At 34.1% G+C, this 15246-nt stretch overlaps 1 protein-coding gene and 1 long non-coding RNA gene across 11 annotated transcripts in view; one reads left to right on the top strand and one right to left on the bottom strand.

The window, feature by feature from the left end:
• The window catches only part of LOC139077855 (uncharacterized), a 60969-nt gene extending 53523 nt beyond the window's left edge, over positions 1-7446 (top strand). Inside the window, exons 6-7 of one of the 5 annotated variants that reach the window (XR_011530440.1) lie at positions 252-467; positions 6771-7446. This is a non-coding gene — a long non-coding RNA (uncharacterized lncRNA). Of the gene's footprint in view, positions 1-251; positions 468-764; positions 2119-6770 lie in introns of those variants that run through there. The other 4 variants (XR_011530441.1, XR_011530438.1, XR_011530437.1 and 1 more) reach the window with 4 other exon arrangements.
• CDH12 (cadherin 12) overlaps positions 1-15246 on the bottom strand; it is a 936971-nt gene that overhangs the window by 450505 nt on the left and 471220 nt on the right. The gene's annotated exons all lie outside the window — the stretch shown is intronic.

Genomic DNA, 15246 nt, shown 5'->3' with positions numbered 1-15246 from the left:
ATCAGTTGTGATGCAATTTTGGTATATTTTAACAATCTAGTTATAATTTCTTCAACTTCTAGAATACTTAACTATTAGGCTTGTTATAATTACAATTCAACTCTCTCTTTAAAGAACAAAGTTCTTTTTCTCTCACATTTAGTTTTCTTATTTAGGAATAGAATTGATAGTGAGAATATTTAGCCTCTTTTATCTGGGTATATTATTTTGACAATAATCAATTAATTCATTGAAATCTACTCATTTTAAAGGATACTAGTTGAAGATGAGAAGACATGGTTTCTGTCTTCCAGGAACTCTCAATCAATTGGAAAGACTGCTGTGAAAACAACTTTATAATACAAATTGGGAAAAATGTACTAAAATAGAAACTAACTCAATTGGTGTCCCCCTGACTCTGGACAATAACAGCCTCCACTCAAAAGGAGTGTTTCCTACTCTCAAGGAGCTCTAAGATAGGATAGAAGGTAAGATACAAACATGTAAAATGATATAAACATGTACAAAGCAAAATAAAATACATACAAACACAATTAGTGCAACTAAAGATTGAAGAAGCTTAAAAACTGGGTCACGTTAAAATTCCCTTAGCCATTGGGCTCACTTAATTTTCGAGGCTAAGTCAACGGTATATTAAACATATTAATGTATTATTACATCTCACTTCAAATATAGTGTGTGCTACTTAACAGAATTCTATGATTTGTTGACTTTTAATTAAACATTAATCTCAAATTTGCAGTTTCATTTTGATTTTCTTCCAGGATTTAAATATTTTGTTGCCCCTTGCAAAGTTATCAGGCCCCAGGCCCTGTGCCTGCAACACCCAGTGGATGGGCATGCCGCTGAGAACACTGAGGGATGATGTACTCATGCAGTGGCCTTTAGGCCAGACAGAGAGATTTCTGAGATTCCACGGAGTTGCTGATGGAGGCAAGGGTAGCCCACAGCAGGGAACTTGCATGGACAAAGTCTTGTGGATGGCAGATACTGTTGGCAGAGGAATGTGTAGTTCAGCGAGATTGCCAAGCTATGGAGTCTCCAGGCAACTGAGAACGTTGTTGAAAATTTCAAAGCAAGGATAGCTACTATCCGAAAATTGAGTCACCTACTAATTTCCAGCTACAATATTTGTTAATTATAAGATTAAGAACGGTCCATGTACATCTTTTTAAAATTAATGTAATCATAAAGAGTGATTCATCTGTAAAATATTCTCATAGTTGGCATATCTATGGGGAATTAATATTTCCCAAATATGGTCCAGCCTTCCTTTTATTATAAGTTACAATTCACTTTAGGCTTTAAAACTACTTAAGAAAATAGTGGAGTCAGATTGTTTCTTTCTAAGATTATTTTCCACTTAATAAGTCACATGATGTTAGTTATTAAAAAATGAATCATTCTTAATTAGATTAGTCCCTTTCTTCTTCCTTCCTTCTTTCACGCCTTCTACAAACATTTATTTCATTTACACAATACATATATCCAATATTGTGCTATGAGGGCTGTGGAAACAATGATAAATAATAAACAGTTTGTTCTATCAAGACATCTTCTAATAGTGGGGAGAGACAGGTTAAAATAATTAACAGTGTTTCAGAAACAGTTACAAATGACAATACGTAATCACTAGGTATATGACAACACATACTAGGTATGACATACTAGGTATGACAATACGTACTAGGTATAGCAAGACCTAGTGATTATTTGGATGGACAATTGTTTTTGTCTGGGAGAGGGTATTGTTCCGGGAAGATCTGACAGATTCAACTATACATGACAGGATGCTAGAAACAGTGTCATCCATTTACCATAGAATTAAATTCACTTCAATATGACCAAGCCTAATATAATTTTCTTACATGTCACTACTATATACACCCATTTTTAGAGTGGAGAAGTATGTAAAAGTCCTTGTGACTTAACTTTTCTCTGCACATTTAAGGTATACATCCATTTTTTTTAGAAATAAATGAACATTTGGATTGCAGAATACAATTTAATCTGTACATAGAATGTATTTTATATAGTCTACTGATCAATGGATATTTCTAAAAGAAAAGCACTTATAAGTGACTTCGATAAAAGTAAAACCTTCTTTTACATACTGAATTGTTTCAACTCACTACGTTTCCATTTATTCTGGGGGGAAAAAAAGGATTTCATTATCTGAAAGAGCCACTACATTTTTTCTTTTGTCAAACATAATTTGGAGTTCTGTGAATCATATTTTAGACCGCCTGTGATACATGCAGATTAAACCACATCTATCATTGTTACGCATTTTTCTTTCAAAGCTACAAAATTTTAAAAAGCCTCACAATTATGTACGTTTCTGCACTTTCTCAACAAAAACTGAGACACTTGGAGTTAGGAAGTTTTAGTCACCTTAGCTCCCTCACCACCACCTCTTCTGTTGTCTGCAAAACTACTTTGTTTTGTGGCATATCTTATCACTGCTAATGCATGATTATCGTGTTTGTGTTTATAGAGAAAGGAAGGAGAGATTGGAAAAGCAATAAAGGTGAAAATCCATTATTCTTGGAGAAACTAGTTGAATAATTTTATTCCATTGATTGACTGGCTATACGTAATCTGTCTTAATTCTTCAGTACTCTGAACTCTATACTGAGTGTTGGTCAATAGGCCATGACTTCTGGAATCTGACAAAACTAGGTGAAAACTGAAAAATTAGTGCATTGCTTATTTGATCTATATGATTATGAAATTGGATTGCTATGTTCCAGACTGATAAAGACAGCCTTATTTCAAATCCTTATTGCCATTGAATAACATCTCATTTCAGACGCTGTATGCTGCCCACCAAGCAGTCATCCTTTTTTTTCTTTTTCCCCTGAGGGACCTCAGCTATGTTCAAAAGGTATTTACTTCTAGAAGGTCCACCTATTGATTCAGGGTAGAATGTTTTTGTATCACTCTCAGGAAAATTCTGATTGATATTGACTAATATTAGTGATCCCTCTTTATAGCTCTAACCAACAAATGACAGAGAGACAGATGGCGTCCTTCATATAAGGTTCTCTTTCTCTTTAAAAGAAAGCAGCAAGAAGAGAGGCCTTTTATTGTGTGTTTGTTGCCAGTTCCACCTCAATGAGGGTATCAAAATACAGAGGAAGATAAGACCAGGAAAAACATAGAAAACAGAATTGGAGCCTAGATGTGGACTTCCCAAGTCTTTACATTGGAAAAAATAACATTCTGTGCTTTTAAATTGCATTTTCTGTTTCCTGCAGTTTTAAACTTTCCAACTGTTACACATAAACTTTGTGCTTATATAAGATCAATGTGGCATTTCCAGGAGCATCTAAGAAAGTAGAATGATCTTCAGCCACAACTTGGGAACAATTAACATACATGTGGTAGGTAGAAAACGGGGAGTGTGTAAGGGATATGGGGAGACATGAGGGAAAGTCTGTTAGAAGCGTCAACATTGCCTTAAACCCACTAATGGTCATGCAGAATGAGTCCAGTTATTGCTTTGAATAGAAATTTCAAAGCAATCTCTTTCTCTCTCGTTCCTTCTCTCTCTTTCACACATACACACACAGGAATTTGCATATAGATATGTATCGGTGTGTATATATATGCACACTATATATATGATTAGATATATGATATATGATACGACATGATATATATATATATATATATATATATATAAACACATACCCTGTTGGTCAAATAGAATACATTATATTTTAGAGGAGAAGCATTTTCTGGGGAATAAAGGCAATATTGTTTGCTAAAACTGCATGAAACAGAGAAACAGTAGTTTTAATCCTGGTTAGCAAACCAAAGGAAAAAGAAAAAGAATGCCCAACTCTAATGAGAACAGAAATGTTATGTGTATAGTTGCAAACTATTATAAATTTAGTCCAAATTATAAAATAAATACATATTGTGTCTAAATTGAAGAAGACAAATTTTGACATATACTTCTGATTTTACTTTTAGAAAAAGAAATCTGCTTATCATAAGATGTTCACATAGAGGCAATGTCCATGTCTAACTAATTATAGTTATTCAGACTGTGCATTGTGTTGCTTTTAATTTTATAATTCTTTTACTTTCATTATCTGCAGAACGTACATAGTAGTATAATTCGGCAAGTAGAAACATCCATCTTGTAAAAATAACTTTTTATTTTAGGAAAATGATAGTTTTTAATTATTGAGCACCTCTTATGTAATAGCCTGCTTTTAATTATTGAGCATCTCTTATATATCATCCTGTACCATACACGAGGTGCAACCTCCTTATATACGTTTCATGAGGGACTGAGGAGGCACACACATATGCATATTAAAAAGATTGGTTAGTACAGTGGTTGAAAGCATCAGCACTGGTGCATCCTGCCTGGCCTCAATCCTGGCTCTCCTACTTAGACGCTTTATGAACTTCAGCAAATTTGCTGGCCTCCCTTTGTCTCAGCATTCTCATCTGTGAAATGGGTGTCATAATAGTATCTTCCATGCAGGCTTGCTGTGAGTATTGAATGATTAATACATGTGCTTAGACAATTCTTGGCAAAAAATAAGTGTTCGTTAGCACTAGTATTTTAGATTTCATTTTAATTGATGTTATTATTATCATTTGGTTAAAAATAAACAGTGTTTTGGGAAGATACTAAATTAACACACGCAACTGTTTTCTTTCTGTAATTTGGTTTTTTCCATTCTTCAAAATATCTAACACAGACCACATTGTTGGCATCTGTAGCTATGTCTAACCTCTCCCCACTTTTTTAGGCTAGTTACCCTTATTCTAAAGTAATTTTATTTGTGTGTTATTAAATCTACTTAACCTCGTCATTTGCACCCTGAGTTGAATTTCTTCCTAAATATATAGAATCTATTCCAAATAAGCATATTTTAAACTTCTGTTACATATAATTTTTCTCATATTATCTATATAAGAGTAATTTACTCCATGTTGAAATTAATGTAAAACTAGCCACAAAGAACAAAATGGAATCAAGTGCCTTGGTCTTAGACTGGAGCAAGATATTTGGTTAGTTCATGACACGAGAAACCCCAGACAACATTTCCATCCTTCATCCGAAATGGTCCTCTGCTTACAGAATGTTTTGAGGTCAATTACACATTTCTGTATGGCATAAATAATTTATATTTTTGCATTAAGTCAAGAGTAAAAAGTACCAAATATGTTCCACGGAAATAGTTTAAAATCACTGAAGTTGGTACCACATAGATGTCTAGCACAAACTTGAGACCAATTTTAATTTTAATTTGAAAAACAAATTACCATCATCAGGACACAAGCATTTCCTGGAAGGATACTTCACATTATAAAATGGTGATTGGTTCTACTGATTTCAGTATGGATAATTGCATGCATATTCATATATTTTAAAGTAGTTTTTTTAAATTCTATGTTATGTGACTCATTATTTACATAAAGGTATCTTCTAAATTAAAGCCATCTGTGGGAAGGGTTGAAAATTTAGAATTCTGTTTATTGTTTAAATGTCTTCTTATTTTTCTTTCTCTGTATCCCACTTTCCTCATTAACGACTTGATGTTCTCAAGATGGAAACTATAGAATAAGTATTCCTCTTTCCATTGCATTCATCTTTCCATTCCTGTTACTAAAAGTAAAAGGAATATTATCAATTGTCTTCCATGGTATTTCATGTCTGATTTCATAAATTTTGAAGTATTTTCATATCATTTTAACTTTATTTTCTCTTTGCTATATAAATAGCACACTCTTTGTAATGAGAACAAATAGTTTTTCATCATATTTTTCTTTAATAAATGAGATTTATCTTTAGATTCAAGACCAGACTTTCAGTTTGAGAAATAACTCCTTTATTTTTAATTAACTGGATGTTGGTGGTATGACCTCCACTAGAAGTTTCTTTAATCCAAAGGTATATTAAATAACAAAAGTAATTGAAAAAGTAAAAGGAGCAAATTATGATATGAGGCATCTGTTTTTGTCCTCCAATACTATTCAGGTTGACCTTAGAACTTGGACATAATAATATTAAAAAACCCCGAGGTGGAAGAAAAGAAATAGAAATCAGCCTGAGGGCAACATGGAAGATTAAGCTTGTACATACAATCTATATCTTGCTAAAAACACACAGAACATTCTGGATAAAATATAACATAAAATTTTAAATATATAGCCCAGTTTGAAAGACAGAAAAATGCCCTGGTGGTAGAAAGGAGGAGAGAAGTCAAAGCCAGCCCTTGATGGCTTCAGAAGACACAGAGGTTCCAGGGACTGGATTTTCATTTCTAGCACCCATGCACGGCCCATAGAGCAGTCTGGGCTTTTACTCACCAAGACATGAGCAATAAACTGGGGCCTTCAAAGTATTTCCTCCTGACCCCCACACCCCAGTAGTCATACTACGGTACTAAATTTATACTAATTTTATTTGGATTTAAGTAGACTGAAGATATGATTGAGTGTTTTATATCCTTTTTAGACTCGGCTCCCACTTACTGGTGTTTCATTTTCTTTTCAATATTTTTCTTAAACTTTGAAATAAAATATATCTTTATGTTGCACCATTTTATATTAAGGTTCTGGACTGAACTGTGCCAACCCCCCTTCATCAACCCCCCGCCTCCACTTCCTTTATATGTTGAAGCCCTAATCCCCAATAATTGAAATGTGACTGTACTTGGAGATAGGGTATTTAAAGAGATAATTAAGTTAAAATAAGGCATTAAGGTGGACCCTAAACCATGTGATTGGCAACCTTATAGGGAGAGGAAATTTGGACATGAGCGGAGACACTGGGAATGTACCTACAGAGAAAAGAACATATGAAGACTCAGCAAGAAAGACGCCATCTGCCAGCCAAGGACAAGTCTCGGAAGAAAGAAAACCTGCCAACACCTTGATCAGGGACTTCTAACCTCTGGAACAGTGAGAAAATAAATTTCTGTTGTTTAAGTCACCAAGTTGGTGGTATTTTGCTATGGAAGCTCCAGCAAACTAATATAACTACCTAGGTGAAATTGGAGAAAAGATGAATAACAAAATCATGCCTAGATGACTTGACTTTTACATTTGTTTTAAAGCAAATTTTCTTGCTTGAGGAATTTATAATTTATCAAATTCATGTTATATTTCATTTTATATACTTTTAATGTGGCCAAATGTATCTCTCTCTTTTTTTTTCTTTTTCATTTAGAGTTTGAGCTTTCTGCTGTTTTAAGAATTCTTCCCAGGGCTGGCCCGTGGCCCAGTGGTTAAGGTCACACGCTCTGCTTCAGCGTCCCAGGGTTTTGCCAGTTTGGATCCTGGGCGCAGACATGGCAGTGCTTGTCAAGCCATGCTGAGGCGGCATCCCACATGCCACAACTAGAAGGACCCACAACTAAAAATATCCAACTATGTACCACGGGGCTTTGGGGGAAAAAGGAAAAATAAAATTTTTTTTTTTTTTAATAAAAAGGATTCTTCCCTGTTCCAAAGTTACAGAGAGCAGTGTATATTCTCGGTAAACTTCTGAGTTCTGGCCTGGAGAAAATCCTTGCCGTAACTGCAACTCTTCTTATCAAAAATTAGAAAAAGGCTCTGAATTTTACCAAAAAAGCACATATTTTTCACAAGTAACTAGTTAATTCAAGTCCGTATTACCAGGATTTTAACATACTACTTGACAAAGTATTGTCACACATTTCTCTTCTCGTCAACACCTCGAGCATTAAATGGAAACAAGGGCCATCTGACTCCTTGTACTAGGATGAGAAACCAAATAATATCACTTACAGTTCTGGGAAATGTTATGTGTATGATCTCATTAATTAAACTTTACCATAAGATTGGAATAGCTTGTATATTTCCATTTGATCAATGGAGACTCTCAGCTCCTTAGCTCTGTGTTTACTGCCTGAAGAAGAAGTTGCATGGATAGAGTTAATCTTTTGCTTCCACTTACCAGGTTGTGCCAGGAAAGTCTCCAAAATGTATTGCTTTACTTTGGTTTTTATGAGCAAAATAGGAAGACTGATTAGCTTGTTTCCTCATCCTTACCCTATCTACTCATATATCTTCCTTCTAACTCAAAATCATAACGTAAAAGGTGAGGAAACAGAAATCTATTGAAGTGAAATATTCTATCTTTCTTGATTTAAGCTGTGTAAAATCACAGCACTAGAGAGGTATAATCAGAAATATTCATCAAAAAGAATTAAATTGGGACTTTTAAAGGATATGCAAACTCTTGAATTTATAGGCACAGTTATAAATACTTAGGGCCTCAACAAGAGAATGACAATAGTAGCTAATATTTATTGAGAATTCATTATACCAGGTACTGTATTATGCACATTGTGTGCATTATTTCAATTATTCTTAGTTATAATAGGAATTAAACAATAATAGTGAGCAATTATTTAGTAGTATTATGTGCCAAGTATGGTGCTAAGTATATGCTACATATTTTCTTTTAAAGTACACATTTTGGGATAAGGGCATGGGGTTTTAATGAAGAAAGTAAAAGAAAATCCATGTGAATATTTCCAAGTAATTTTAACAATACAAACTCTAACAAAATAAATATTACAATTTTTATAATTCAATTTTGTTGAATTTTTCATCTAATTAAAAAAGGATTTACCACATATACTCTTTACTTTTAACTGTCTGGAACCATACTTAAAATTAATTTATAAGATTTATTTGCTAAGAAATCCTGATTGAAATCTTGAGACTTCTGTTTTAGACTTTAGACTTGGAATATCAATGTTTTTAAAGGAAATATTTTAGGGCTAACAAATACATTAAACATAAATATAAGTTTGTGTGTATCATTTTTACTATTTTTGTGTTACTATTTTCAGTAACTCAGGCACACACAAATCTTTGTTTATATGCATATTCGTGTTCTGTATTGCATACCCATAAAAACGCAATGTACACACAAAAGTCTGTGTGGATCTGTATGATGAATTATATGGAACACTCTAATAAGAGTCTTTTAGTCTAGAGGGAAAATTATGTGAAATACTTTAATAAGCGCCTGTTAGTCTAGAGGCAGATTTTATCAGCTCACTATGCAAAGTGAATTTACCTGATAAATTGGAATATAATTTAGATGCAAGACTTTAGTCATATGCATCTACGATTTTTCTTTCTTTTTTTTTTTTGAGGAAGATTAGCCCTGAGCTAATATCGCTGGCAATCCTCCTCTTTTTGCTGAGGAAGACTGGCCCTGAGCTAACATCCGTGCCCATCTTCCTCCACTTTATATGTGGGACGCCTACCACAGCATGGCTTGATAAGCAGTGCCACGTTCATACCCAGGATGTGAGCTGGTGAACCCTGGGCCGCCAAAGTGGAACGTGCGCACTTAACCACTGTGCCACCAGGCCAGCCCCTATGATTTTTATTTCTCAATCTAAACTTCAGGTGCATTTCGATAACCAGATTTAATAAAAATAAATAGCCAAACTTAGATTTTTTGCTATATTGTATGAGATCCAATATGAAGGAATCACTTAAAAATCTTTTATTTTGACTCAACAAAAGAAATGTACACCAACTTCTGAGTCCTAATATCCTGCAGTATCTCACAATAAAAACCTTCCTTGAATAACATCTGCATTTAAAAAACACTAAAACTAAGAATCTACTCATATTTTATTTTTCATTAAACTGAATCATGTCATGGAAATGGAAAGAATACAAAAATTGCTTTAGCCATAGAGAAGAGAGATGTTTACAATTAGTTTTTAATCATGGAAGTTGAATGTTGGGGTCTGTATTAAAAGATTTAAAATCAGTGTCAGAAGATTTGGAATCAGGCTCTAAAAAATATTTCTAATGTAAGCAGCTTAAATCATTTATTTTTATCCCTTCATTTCAATAATTAAGAAATCAGCTCAAACACCTTGTTGCATAACTGAAAAGGCGTGGTAAGAGTTCTTTCATTGTGTGGCTTAGTCATAGAACTATGTAAATCAGATTTTCTGAGGCTGGTGAAAAAGGTGTAATATTTCATAGAAGTTGTTTGAAGACATGGAAATGCCAGTTTGGATTAAGAGAAATCCCTACATCTAGTTTTTTGCCCATTGGGCTCTTTTTTACCATGACAAAGAAGCATCCTCCATAGCACATGTATTTGATACTTAAAATTAACATGTGTTATCATGAAATATGGAGAACTGTAAAAGGATCATATCATTTTTAAGATCTTCAGCATGATAACAACTATTCTTGGAATTGAATAGAGAGTTTGGACCACATCCGTTCCTTTTAATCATTATCTCAGTAATTTAGACTGAGGTTGTGCTAATCAAGTTTAAAATGTTGTGAAACTGAATTATTTCAAAAAGCATCATTGTACTTTCTGACCACTATTTGAATGATTCCCTTCAACCTATAAAGTGTAAACTGTATCTTTGGACAATAGGATATTAAAGGAGAGATTCTGGGGATGGATGATAAAAGAAATCTGATACTGTATCTTAATTTGGAATATGAGTAAAGCTTTGACATGTGGGAGAATAAAGATAAATCAGTCAAAAAACATCCGTAAGATAGGTTTATCAGCTCAAATTATCTTGACCTAATATTTTATGTTATGGGGTATCTGATTTAGCATAAACAAATATTGGTGTCAAAAGAAACAATAGCGCATTGACTTGTCACAACCCATACTCTTGATGGAAGATTTATAATCTGAGTGGACTGAAAGAATCATTCACTCAGCAGGAGCAGAAATTATCATTCAGTTTGCAAATGAACATTGACACTAAAAGAAGTCCTGCATCTGAGCAAATAATAACAATAATAATTATGTTTATTTAGTAATCATGATGTACCAGGCACTATTTTAAGCAATTTATTTCAATAATTTATTTCAATCTTGCAACAATCCTATGGGTTAGGTTACAAATATCATGCCCAAAATGGAGGCAAAGATTAAATCGCTTGCCCAAGATTGGGTAGCTAAGTCATACAGCCAGAATTTCAACTCAAGAAGTCAGTTTTCAGTGTTTGTAATCTTACTCAGTACTCTATGTCCCCTTAACCTTAACACTTGTACTGCTGGCTGAAGTAGTAGATTAACCCCAATAACTAACCCTTGGGCAACAGACTTTGAAACCTGCTTCCCAACCAGAGCCATCAAGCCTTGCTAGATAGTTCTGCCTAAGCTGGTTCTACTGCTGCTATTCCCTGCAACAACAACCAGTATTCCTCTGCCAAGTGCACTTTCAGTGGCAGGCAAACTGACTCCAGCTGACCTAATGTCTCTGCTGTCACCAAGCACTCAGATGGCGGATCCCAGAACCTTCGTCAACCTGTTCTACTGGAGGAGACTCGGGCCATAAAAGTCCCGGCTTGTTTGGTAGAAATCTTGCATCACTGAACATATCTTGAGAAGGCGGGGTGGCTAGGACAGGTCACTCTGCCTGGAGATTTCTTCTCTGAGATACTTGGTGCTACTCTGCCTTGGCGAGTGACTTTCATGACACACAGATGCTCTGAGAAAATACCCAAGTAAGGTTGAAGCAAGGTAAGACTGTGTCTCCTATCCTGACACGAGTGAGCAGCACACCAGGCTAGCTGGATAGTACAACTTATGGGAACGGTCTTACAGAAATAGAGACTGATTTTCTTCTGATGGTGGCCACTTGGGAACATGAGCACAAAACTCCAGAAAAAGGGACATTTCACTTAAAAACAGATGAGCAGAAAAACTGTTGACTTAATTGCTAAACAGCAAATGATGGAAAAGTACCATAATCTGTACTAAAAGGAGATATTTTAAATATTGTAACTAAAAATAGAATAGAACACAGAAATCAGTAATGCACCAGCCAAGTTACTTCTCGCTTAATTGAATAAAGCAAAGCAGCAAGGCCAATGAAAATGCTGGTGTGACATTTCAGATTTGAGCTTTGTTGATTTTGCCAACACTTTGCATCCCATTGAAGATTTGTTGGCTCTACCACCTGGCCTAACTACTGAACCTGTGTCAGCCAGAAGGATGGGAAAATGAATCAAATAAATGAGACACCAGAGACAGCGTTCAAATGAGTATCTAACTCTCCCTCCTTGCAAAATGCTGAGTTATACAAATGACAAGACACAAATCACCTGATTCTGCTGAAAGAGAAGGAGAGAGGACGGCATTGTAGAAATCTTTCTAGCCATAAATTGTTTTAAGTCAGATTTTGGCAGTTGAAAGGATAAATCCATGTTCTCTGAAAATTCATTTGCGTAGAATATCTTCTTTCTTAAACATAAATACATATTAATTATTACTCAATGATATCTTAATTCTTTAGAGCTTTGATCTTAATATACATATTCCTGGATGGATTATGTAGCATATACCCCTCCCTCTAGGTGTGTATTTTCCTCTCCTACTTTTGAAGAACAAATAATTTTGCTTTCCAAGGACCAAAGGAGAAGGTAGCTGTAGGGGTCATTATTTCAAGAGATCAGAGGAAGCTAAAATAGCAGCAAAATAAATGTAGAAATATCATTCAAATCTCTTTGGATGAGTTTACAAGGTCTTTGAGTGGCTCACCAAGGATACTAAACAGTACGAGTTATAGACAAATTTATCTAAATATTTCCACTTCAAAGTTCCCAAACCCTTGTTATTTCAAATAGCTGGCAAAAAACAATAATATCACACATATGGATGTGCTATATATCATATCCATACTTATAGACAAATATTTACACATCTATAATGCATATAAATATTCATCTATACTTAAAAATTAATAAAGTTGGCATTCCAACTAAAACACGGAAACATCTGAAAAGTAATATAAATTGAACAAAAAGTGTAAGTCGAGTTTAGTGGATGGTTTATGCTCCATGACTACTACATAATACGTTAGCTTCACCTAGTACTTTTAGTAGGCTTTAGGGTCAAAGTTAGTAGAAGTTGTGCCTTGATGAAACTATGTGTAGTCATCTCTGATGCTATAAAATTTTACTTAGAACATTATTTTTAATGATTTGGGTTTTTTTTCTATTTTTCCTATTAATTTTCTATGAACGATTGAAGAGTCAACTGAATTTGGATGGTAAACTACTACCATTCATTTCATTCTATTGAGTGATAAAGAACAGTTTTTTCTATACATTGTTTATATTAATTTAGTGTGTATGATTACTCTAAATCTAAAAGGAAAAGAAGTATGTTGATTACATCTTATTAATTCCTAAATGACGTAATTTTGATTATACATTTCATCATGAAACAAAGTCACAAAACACATTGCAAATTGTTACATCTGCTGTATATGGTAATTTGAAATGCCTATCTATGAAAAGTTATGAAAACATGATAATGATATTGTATAAAGGGAAGTTACGGTTAAAGTAAAACGAGGAAGCAATAACCTTTCATCCACTAAATAGTATTCTATTTTTTGTGGAACAGTGTAATGCTAAAAAAAAATTGGATTCTAGACCCAGATAACCTAATTTCAATTTTTAGCTCTATTACTAATTATCTGATGGATGTGTGGGTTCTCTACGATACTTTCTGTTATTTCTAAAATAGGCATAAGACACAATTTATGGACATCAAAAACTACCTTTTGTAAGACTGGGGCAATTGATGTTTGTGCCTGTTGTCATGGTGTACTGTCTAGTTTCCCATATTTTAACCAGGTTTTTAAACAAAGGACTATTAATAATGTTTGCAATAAAACACTCTAGAATGGTTTGGCAGGACTCCCCTTTACTCACAGGTTCTGCACAGGCTTGCCTAGTGGTCTGTGAGATGCGTGTGCCAAGAACAGTTCTCACTGTAACATGTGGCTAAATGTGAATGATGACCCATGGTAATCCATATCTCTTTTCCTGACACTTTCTAGATGCTCTGTGCTTTAAAAGACACCATGGAGTATGATAAAAAACTATGCTTGACAGGTACTCCCTCTGGTCTCCGATGATGATGGACAGATATTTGATGCTCCTGCAGACAGTTATCCTGCAACCCAGGCAACCAACTTCCAGATAAATCAAGCAGCCAGGCTGCTGGTTGCAGTGGTCAGCGGGAAAAGTATGAAACTATAGAGTAATTAAAATATGTAAACGAAGTAGAGGCTGAATCTCAAATAGGGACACCTGAAAACCAATCTAATTTGAGCAGGAAAATAGATAGGGTTCATGATGGATAAGTTTCCTCTATATAGTTTTGTCATTTATTGTATGGTCTAAATTGATGTTTGTTTTATTTCTTGGTTACACATTAAAAAAATTACAATAAATGATTTGGCATCACTAAGTTAAACATATGCATGCTTAATGAAAAATTAAGTCTTAAATTTCTGTTTACAAAGAAAGGCAGTGATGAATATAAAACCTGCGCAAAATATTTGCCCAATGTCTGCCATGGGTTTGATAGTAATGTCAATGGAAAATAGAAGACAAAAATTTATGGAAGAAGCATTAACATCTTCTTAAAAGTTACCAGTTATTTTTAAGAAGATTACGCTCCAAGACTGCACTTACAGTGTGTAACCACAAAAGATGTATGTACATATCACTCTGCGAGCAAGACTTTTTATTTTACCAAATAAATAGTTCCTCTAAATTAAATTCATTCGTTTTTATTTTATGATTTCTGATACATGTACAAAATGTGAAGTAATGATAACTAATTATGGGCACCATAATAGAAAAAGATCTTGTCAGTTAAATGTGCAAATGCAGAGTTGACACTTGCTTAGCTCTTACAGTGAGTGTCTTATTTGATGTTGTGACCCAAACACCTCACTTGCCTCACCCTAGTCCCAGCCCTGGTTGTTATATGCTTCAAATAGAAAATTTATTAATTCCAATAAGTTCAATATTTTCATCCAGTTCATGGTATCAAAAAGAATGTTCAAAAATTCAGTCTGTCATAGCAACATGTCTAATATTATTGGACATTCAGTTTAAAAATTCAACATGATGGATAAAATTATTTGTTTCTACAACAATAAGACAAATACAAATTTAGGTGGATCATAATCTTGGGGCAAAAGCAGTGTTCTTACTGAATTAAGAATGAAATTGGAATTGATTGCGGTGCACATAATTCATAATCAGGTCTATATAATACTATGATATTCTACCATTCAAAATAAGAGCTATTGCCACTTTTATAAAGGCTTTAATTGAGTTACCAACTACATTTTTTATTGGTAATCAAGATGGTAGTCAAGCTAATGTTGAATACAAAAAAGAATTAAAAATTTAAAATTTCAGCATGCC

This window comes from Equus przewalskii, chromosome 20 (assembly GCF_037783145.1).
Source record: "Equus przewalskii isolate Varuska chromosome 20, EquPr2, whole genome shotgun sequence".
In the NCBI taxonomy this organism is placed as follows: Eukaryota; Metazoa; Chordata; class Mammalia; order Perissodactyla; family Equidae; genus Equus; species Equus przewalskii.
This window is presented reverse-complemented; position numbering and strand designations above follow the sequence as displayed.